This window comes from Lepisma saccharinum, chromosome 14 (assembly GCF_977018435.1).
Source record: "Lepisma saccharinum chromosome 14, izLepSacc3.1, whole genome shotgun sequence".
NCBI lineage: Eukaryota > Metazoa > Arthropoda > Insecta > Zygentoma > Lepismatidae > Lepisma > Lepisma saccharinum.
Genome location: NC_139242.1, coordinates 20,027,635 through 20,034,152, shown reverse-complemented (window position 1 = coordinate 20,034,152; position 6,518 = coordinate 20,027,635). Strand labels below are relative to the sequence as shown.

The window sequence follows — 6,518 nt, the reverse complement described above, 5'->3', positions numbered from 1 at the left end:
TGATCTGAAACTGTCGCTGCACTGTCACGACAGACCTTGTTAGATTTCTGCTGCTTCGATGTTGCCATATTGCCCACACAGCACCCTGTTGGTTACCTACAGACCTTTCTTCTTGGACCATCCGTTTATTATATTTATACATGGTGTTTCCGTGACCTTGAATCAAACTGGCAGGGTGGATGGAGACTGACCCAAGTGCCAATATGAGATAAGGAATCCCTGTCCGGAAACGCGTCATCAAAAAGTTTTAATGTCCGTATTGAATCTACAAGCCGCATCTTTCAGTTGTCTTATTTTTGGCTTATAACTTTTCAATGACTCAATTCCGGACCGGGAGTTCTCATCTCATATTAGTACTTGGGCCACCCTGTTCGATTGATTCAAGGTCACGGTAACACCCTGTATAAAGAGTCTGTTACTTGCCCTAGACTCACTATGCAACTTATTTGAGAGTAGAACAGTCTCAAAAATAATCAGCATACTTACATGACACATTAAAGACTTTAATGAAATGGTAATTTAGAACAGGATATGGCTTTACGACCACAATTATTCCGAGTAAATTCTATCGAAATGTTTAGGTCTTTGTTAGTTTCTTCTAAGTGGGAACAATCCCCGGTTCCTTGTTTGAAACATGTAGAAAATCACGTAACTTTCATTCTTACTCAATTCCATTCGATACAATGAAGAAGTGAGTCGTGCTGTTTTGAATACTGAGCTTGCAACTAGTGTTTATCGTGGAAAGAAAGGTTTGGATAAAATTGGTCAAACTTTTTTTTAGTTACTTCAGCAACATTCGGTCCCATTTTTTTCTTCCTGCGATATTTTCAAAGGCAGAAGGTGAGAGTGAGGAAAAATGTGAACGGAATGCTGTTATTGAAGAGCAGAGGCACCAGTCTGTGCGATTCTAGATCTGATAAAGTCCTGCGAATTACAGAAACAGTCATCTAGGTGGCGCAGCGGACCAACCTAACCTTCTAGTCTGGTTAGTGGCTCACCTGTTCCAACCGAGGCTTGTGTGGAACAAAAAGCAATATTTCCATTCAGCTACGACCCAGAAGGCGGTCACAGGACTCAGGTATGTCACTCTTATAAAAGTAGTTTATTTTATTTTGTGAGTGCAGTGGTAAACTCGAGCGAAATGCAACGTAGAATCTGTTTTATATTTAGAAAGTCAATGACATCGAGTAGAACGTCACTGAAAAACAGTGACATTGCGAGAAATACGTAGAAACAGATTAGCATATTTGTGACACTCTTCCCGCCCCCTACATTAAGTTTCAGTTATAACTTTTAAACCAAATAACTTAAGATGTTTAGATGGTATTTTTACTACATTTCAAGAACCTCCGGCCTTGTAATCAAGGGATTTTGTGTTCGCTCTTCCGTGGAGACACATAGTGGTTCGGATCCAAATTTAAACCTGCCTGACAGGTGACAGCCGGCTTTTTCATTGGCTAACCCGTCCAGCGGAAACAGTCACACAACCAAGGGTAAGTTGGGAAAAGTTCACGTAATTCGTATGGTGAAATTGTAACGATATTTTATTACAAAGAATATTGTTTTCTGTAATTTACAGGCTGTCAGTTACAGCAATTAACTGCCATGTCCAATAAGATAACGAGACAACGTTTTTACAAGACTTTATAATCGTAGGGATTGTCATAACTATTGGTGTGCGGGATGGAAAAATTATGTTAGGGACGGGATTGGAAATATTAATTATTCGGCCGTTGGGGACTGAAAAAAAAATCTGTACGGCAAATTTCGGAACTTTCCCGATGCGTTGAAAATCTAGAAGTATACAAATCATTTGCCCTTCAAGGCACTGTTTTTGCACTTCTGAAATAAAAATTGTTAATTTTTAGAAATTTCAGATGCTTATCGTGCAGAAAATATCAAGAATTAGCCTCTTTTAAATAAGATACTTTGGAAATTCTCGGCTCTTCGGGATTACGAAAAGTCTGAATCTCGCGTTCATAAGTCACATCCCGTCATTTTGAATTGTTACTTTTTTTCAGTACCCTTCGACACGTAAAAACATGGCATAAGTACCATGAGGGATACTAATTTACTATTCCACAAACAGATTTCTTCATTTTTACACAAGAAACTACTTACGGTAATAAGTTCCTGTAGCATTGTCTAACATCTGGAAGGTGTTTTCTGTCATGTGGAAATGTATCATAGCGGAAATTCACTATTTTTGTTCAAAATTAATTCTCCGACGCACGATAGCCTTTGGCGCGTACACCTCCGTAGATTATCGCGCGTCGTGCTTGTATTTTGTCGATTGCAGGGTTTCCAACCACGCCATTGTTTTCCGAAAAGATGACGTGTCGTGGATGCGTGGTGAAATTCATACCGGGTGTGGAAGATCCATTGGATTTTGTAATTGGGTACTTGAAAAACTGGTAGCTCCACAAACCATTTACGGATAGCCCCAAAAACCATTCACGCATAGCCCCACGAACCATTTCCGGCGAAGTTAGGTTAGGCAAGCATAGTTAAAATGTTGTTCGTAAAATAATGAGAAGCAGCTTAAAGAAACAAAAAAAACTTTACTAGTATTTTTTGGGTTACGAAGTTTGGAAACCCTGCATCGACAAAACACACGCACGTCGCGCGATGATCTGCGAAGGTGTACGCGCCATACTGTTTCTTAAGGAAACGAAACAATGCAAATAAAGAAGTACTCGTAATGTGAAAAATTGACATTACTTTCATCAAAAAAACGTATGATACACGTTCAAGAATGTTCCGCGAAGCAGATAGGTAAGTACGAATGTTAAGAGTGACGAAACGAAGAAGTTACATGTGTTTGTGGAATAGTAAATTTTCACCCCATGAGGACAGTAGATTACGTGGTCTATGTTTGATATTTGTGCATAGGGAAAAAGTACAAATAGAAGTAGAACTGTGCATCAAGAAAGTGATAGATGTTTTTGGAAAAGAAGCAAGGCGATTCCAGTTTCTACATGCCTTTCAAGGTCGAATCGTCCACGGATGGGCCACCAGCTCGCCGGGCAAGTGGGAGTGCGTCTGCCGGTATTTAGACCCACAGCTTTACGCTGACCTTGGCACTGGACGCGTCAGTGCTTCAGTATCCAGATAGCTGGTCTCCATTTTGCACGTGTTTGTGAAGTGTTAAGACGTATTTTAGATTGTTTTGTTTTAGTTTACGTATTACTGGTGCTTGTCTGCTGTCTAACAATGTCACGCTAGCCGTACAATTTAAAAAAAGGATTTTTATGTAGCAGAATTCCCAGATGTTCCTGTTCCACAAAGAGCCAATGTTCGATAATTTATGAGCAAATTTAGGGAAACGGTCTGTTCATGATAAGAAGCGAAGGGGAAACTGCGTGTGCTTACTGGAGAGAAACTAGACGACGTTGGAGCACGAATGTTACACACACTTCAAAAAATCTCTCCGGCGCCTTGCACAAGAAACAATATTTAAGTCGTCTGCGTGGCGAGCTACAAAGCTTTTAAACCTGAAGCCATGCATTAGAAAAATTTAAAGGAAATATCAGGAGAGAAATTGAAGCAATTTCGGAAGAGAAACTGGTTCGTGTTAGTGAAAATTTGCTTTAAAATAAACACCGTAAATGTGTTGGTGCAGGAGGAGAACATTTCCAAAGCATCTTGTAAAAATGTACGTGTTTATTCTAATTGTAACTATCCATGTAATTGTACGAGCTTATTTCATTACATAGCTTTTCCAGTTACGCGGATGTTGCATCCAGTTTGCCGCCAGACGAGCTCTCATTGCCAGGTGCGCTTGCCGCCGCTCCGCGGACGATTTCACCTTGAAAGGCACTGTATCTAAATAGTAGACTCTAGTACGAACTTGTATTTTCAATTCAATTTGAATATTATGATTTGTAAAGTAATAATAATAATAACAATATGAAATCTTGGTCTGCCCCACAGAAAAATCCTGCGGATGCCCTTGCACACAACTGGTCTTTTCTGACTTAGATAGATACATACTGTTGTCAATAGAATTTACCCCTTTCCTTACCACCACCACTATGATCAGGAAATGAAATTGTTGCAGGGAGAATCCATATTTTGCATATGAGGTTAATTTGTATAGGTATAAATCTAGATCAGGTAGAGCGCAGGTCTTGATCCTGACACTGTCTCAATTGCATCACGTTCAGCGAAATATATCTCACCACTATTTTTAAATTTTGGCATGCTTTTCAAAATGGGTTCTGTTTTTGTAACTCCGATCACTAGCGTACGCAGGATTTTTTTGGATTTGGGACTGGAACTGTAAAGGTGGATATTACATAGCTGCATTCTAGTAGGTGAGCGTTAAAATATTTGGTAATTGCAATTTTTAAACTTCGTTTTAGAAATTGTTCAAAGACAAAAATTGTAATCGGGGTCATTTTATTTAAGGTGGGTTTGCGCAGTTATCACTTTTAGTTTTTCTATGGTTATTTAGTGCTTTCATTTGAAAAGTTCGAAAGGAGGTGTATCCCCATTAGACCCAGTGATTCTGATATTGTGTTATTTCTTTTTTTTTTTTTCAAAACTGTATTTACCATTCCCCCTTCCATACGTACGACGGGTCAGGTTTGGTGTTCTTAACATTATAATTAACGTTACATGCTTGCGGTGTTACTATTTGTATTTTTTTTTTAAAAAAATACGATAAGATTGTTAGAATTAGTTGCTTTAGTATTTACGCACTTTCCTCCGTCATCTATGCAATGCTTTTTCCACGCGAAAAGAATTATGAGCACCGTCATTGAACAACCCACTTTTCACAATATAATACTTCACAAATTAGAAATTTGATTTTTTTTAAAAAAAAAAAATACACAAATTAATTTATCTGAAATTGGAACTTATCACTATTTTCAATGCCTTCCTCATACTCCTGTGCAACGTGTGAAAATGATCACACAATCGGAGCCGTTAACCAAAAATTATAAAATTAATCACTGCTATAAAGTAAAAAGACTGCCTCAGCGCATTACGTTGCCTGTATTCTTCAAGTCTTACTCTTTCATTGTTATCGCCTCGGTTACCGGCAGAAATACGCGGAATTGAGCACCCTTTATAGTGATCCCCACTTCAACTCGTGTAAATCGAAATCCAGGGTTCGATTCCCGGTAAAGGTTCATTTGTGTTTCTGATGCCACCTTAAACTGAAAGCTCATCTAATCCAGATAGTCGACCCGTGACAGGCACGTATCTAGAAATATGATCCGGGGGGGGGGGGGGTGAGGTGGTGTCTGAACCAAGTGTCTCGGGAATAATAATAATAATAATAAAAATGTTTAAATGAAAATAATCATATTAAATATAATTAATACTAATTACAATTGTTACTAGTCTGACCCCCCACACTTTACCTCCGCACTCGAGGTTCGGTGCACTTCGTACTCGGCTCAGATTTGTCTAGGGGTATCTTTCTTTGTACGACAATGCACGTGAGTTGCTACAAGTCAACATAATTATATAATTAACTACAAGAGACAACGGATAATCTTTGACGAAACTTTTTTGATCAGTGGGATAAATTACCTTGTCCAGCATCTGTGAAATTAAAAACTGAAATTTTGGATATTTTCTAAAGTTTAATTAACGTAAAATTTGAAGTATATACAAGTCGTATCCGAACGTTCATTTCTCTAATTATCGGGCCAAAACTCTAATTTCGATGTTGGAAATCTCTATTGTTTGTTTATAACTGGATGCTTTACATTTCATGAATTACATCGGGAGTACGCTTGTCACAAGGTAGACTTGCGTTACTCCAAGAAACGTCTTAACAGAGGCGAGGTCGCCCGACGTGTACAGTGGTGGAAAAAAGTTCTTCCCCATAAGACTTTAATGGCAGTAAATAATGCCGGAAGGGTAGGCAACACACATTGCACCATTAGGTGATCGGGTGATTCTGTCTGTCTCAAGAGCAACTCGTCTTTCATGCAAAAGCCAACAGGCACAGGAAATGTAGGAAAGTCACATGACTTGTCAGGTGGAATGTTGTTCGTCAGAAAATCGCCTTTTCTCAAGCCAGGTCGCAGAACCGACAAGAGCTACAAATTATATCTCCGAAAATGATTCCCCTAAAAACGTTGAACGAAACGCTAAAACAATTCTTGCCTTAATTACTGTATGTGCCGCAGTAGCACAGTCGTTAGGGCGTTTTATTACCATGCGAGAGATCTGGGTTCGATCCCCGACGGGGGATAATCGGGATTTTGTCCACCTGTTCAAGCTGCTTCGGTGCCCACCCAGCGTCGTATAAAGTGGGTACCTGGAGGAAACTCTGGGGAAGGGTGGGGGGGGGGTAAGGCGACCAGGGGCGTGGTGCTGATCACATCATTCCCATCTTCGGCCTGATGAAGAAAGCGTGGGGCCCTAACTCCACACCCCCTATACACCTTCATGGCTCTACTACTCCTTACGTTCCTGTAAATGTTCACCATTAGTCTGGCGAAAAAAAGTAACGAAGATTTCCGTGTATCCTTGAGGAAAGATAAGGCGCCTGCTTG

At 39.7% G+C, this 6,518-nt stretch overlaps 1 protein-coding gene across 1 annotated transcript in view; it reads left to right on the top strand.

Annotated features, from left to right (window-relative positions):
* The first annotated feature begins 898 nt into the window (after window positions 1-898).
* Window positions 899-6,518, top strand: part of LOC145998711 (facilitated trehalose transporter Tret1-like) — a 106,687-nt gene continuing 101,067 nt past the window's right edge. The window contains exon 1 of the mRNA XM_083135207.1: window positions 899-1,078. The gene's annotated coding sequence lies outside the window, so the exon portion shown is untranslated. The remainder of the gene's footprint in view (window positions 1,079-6,518) is intronic.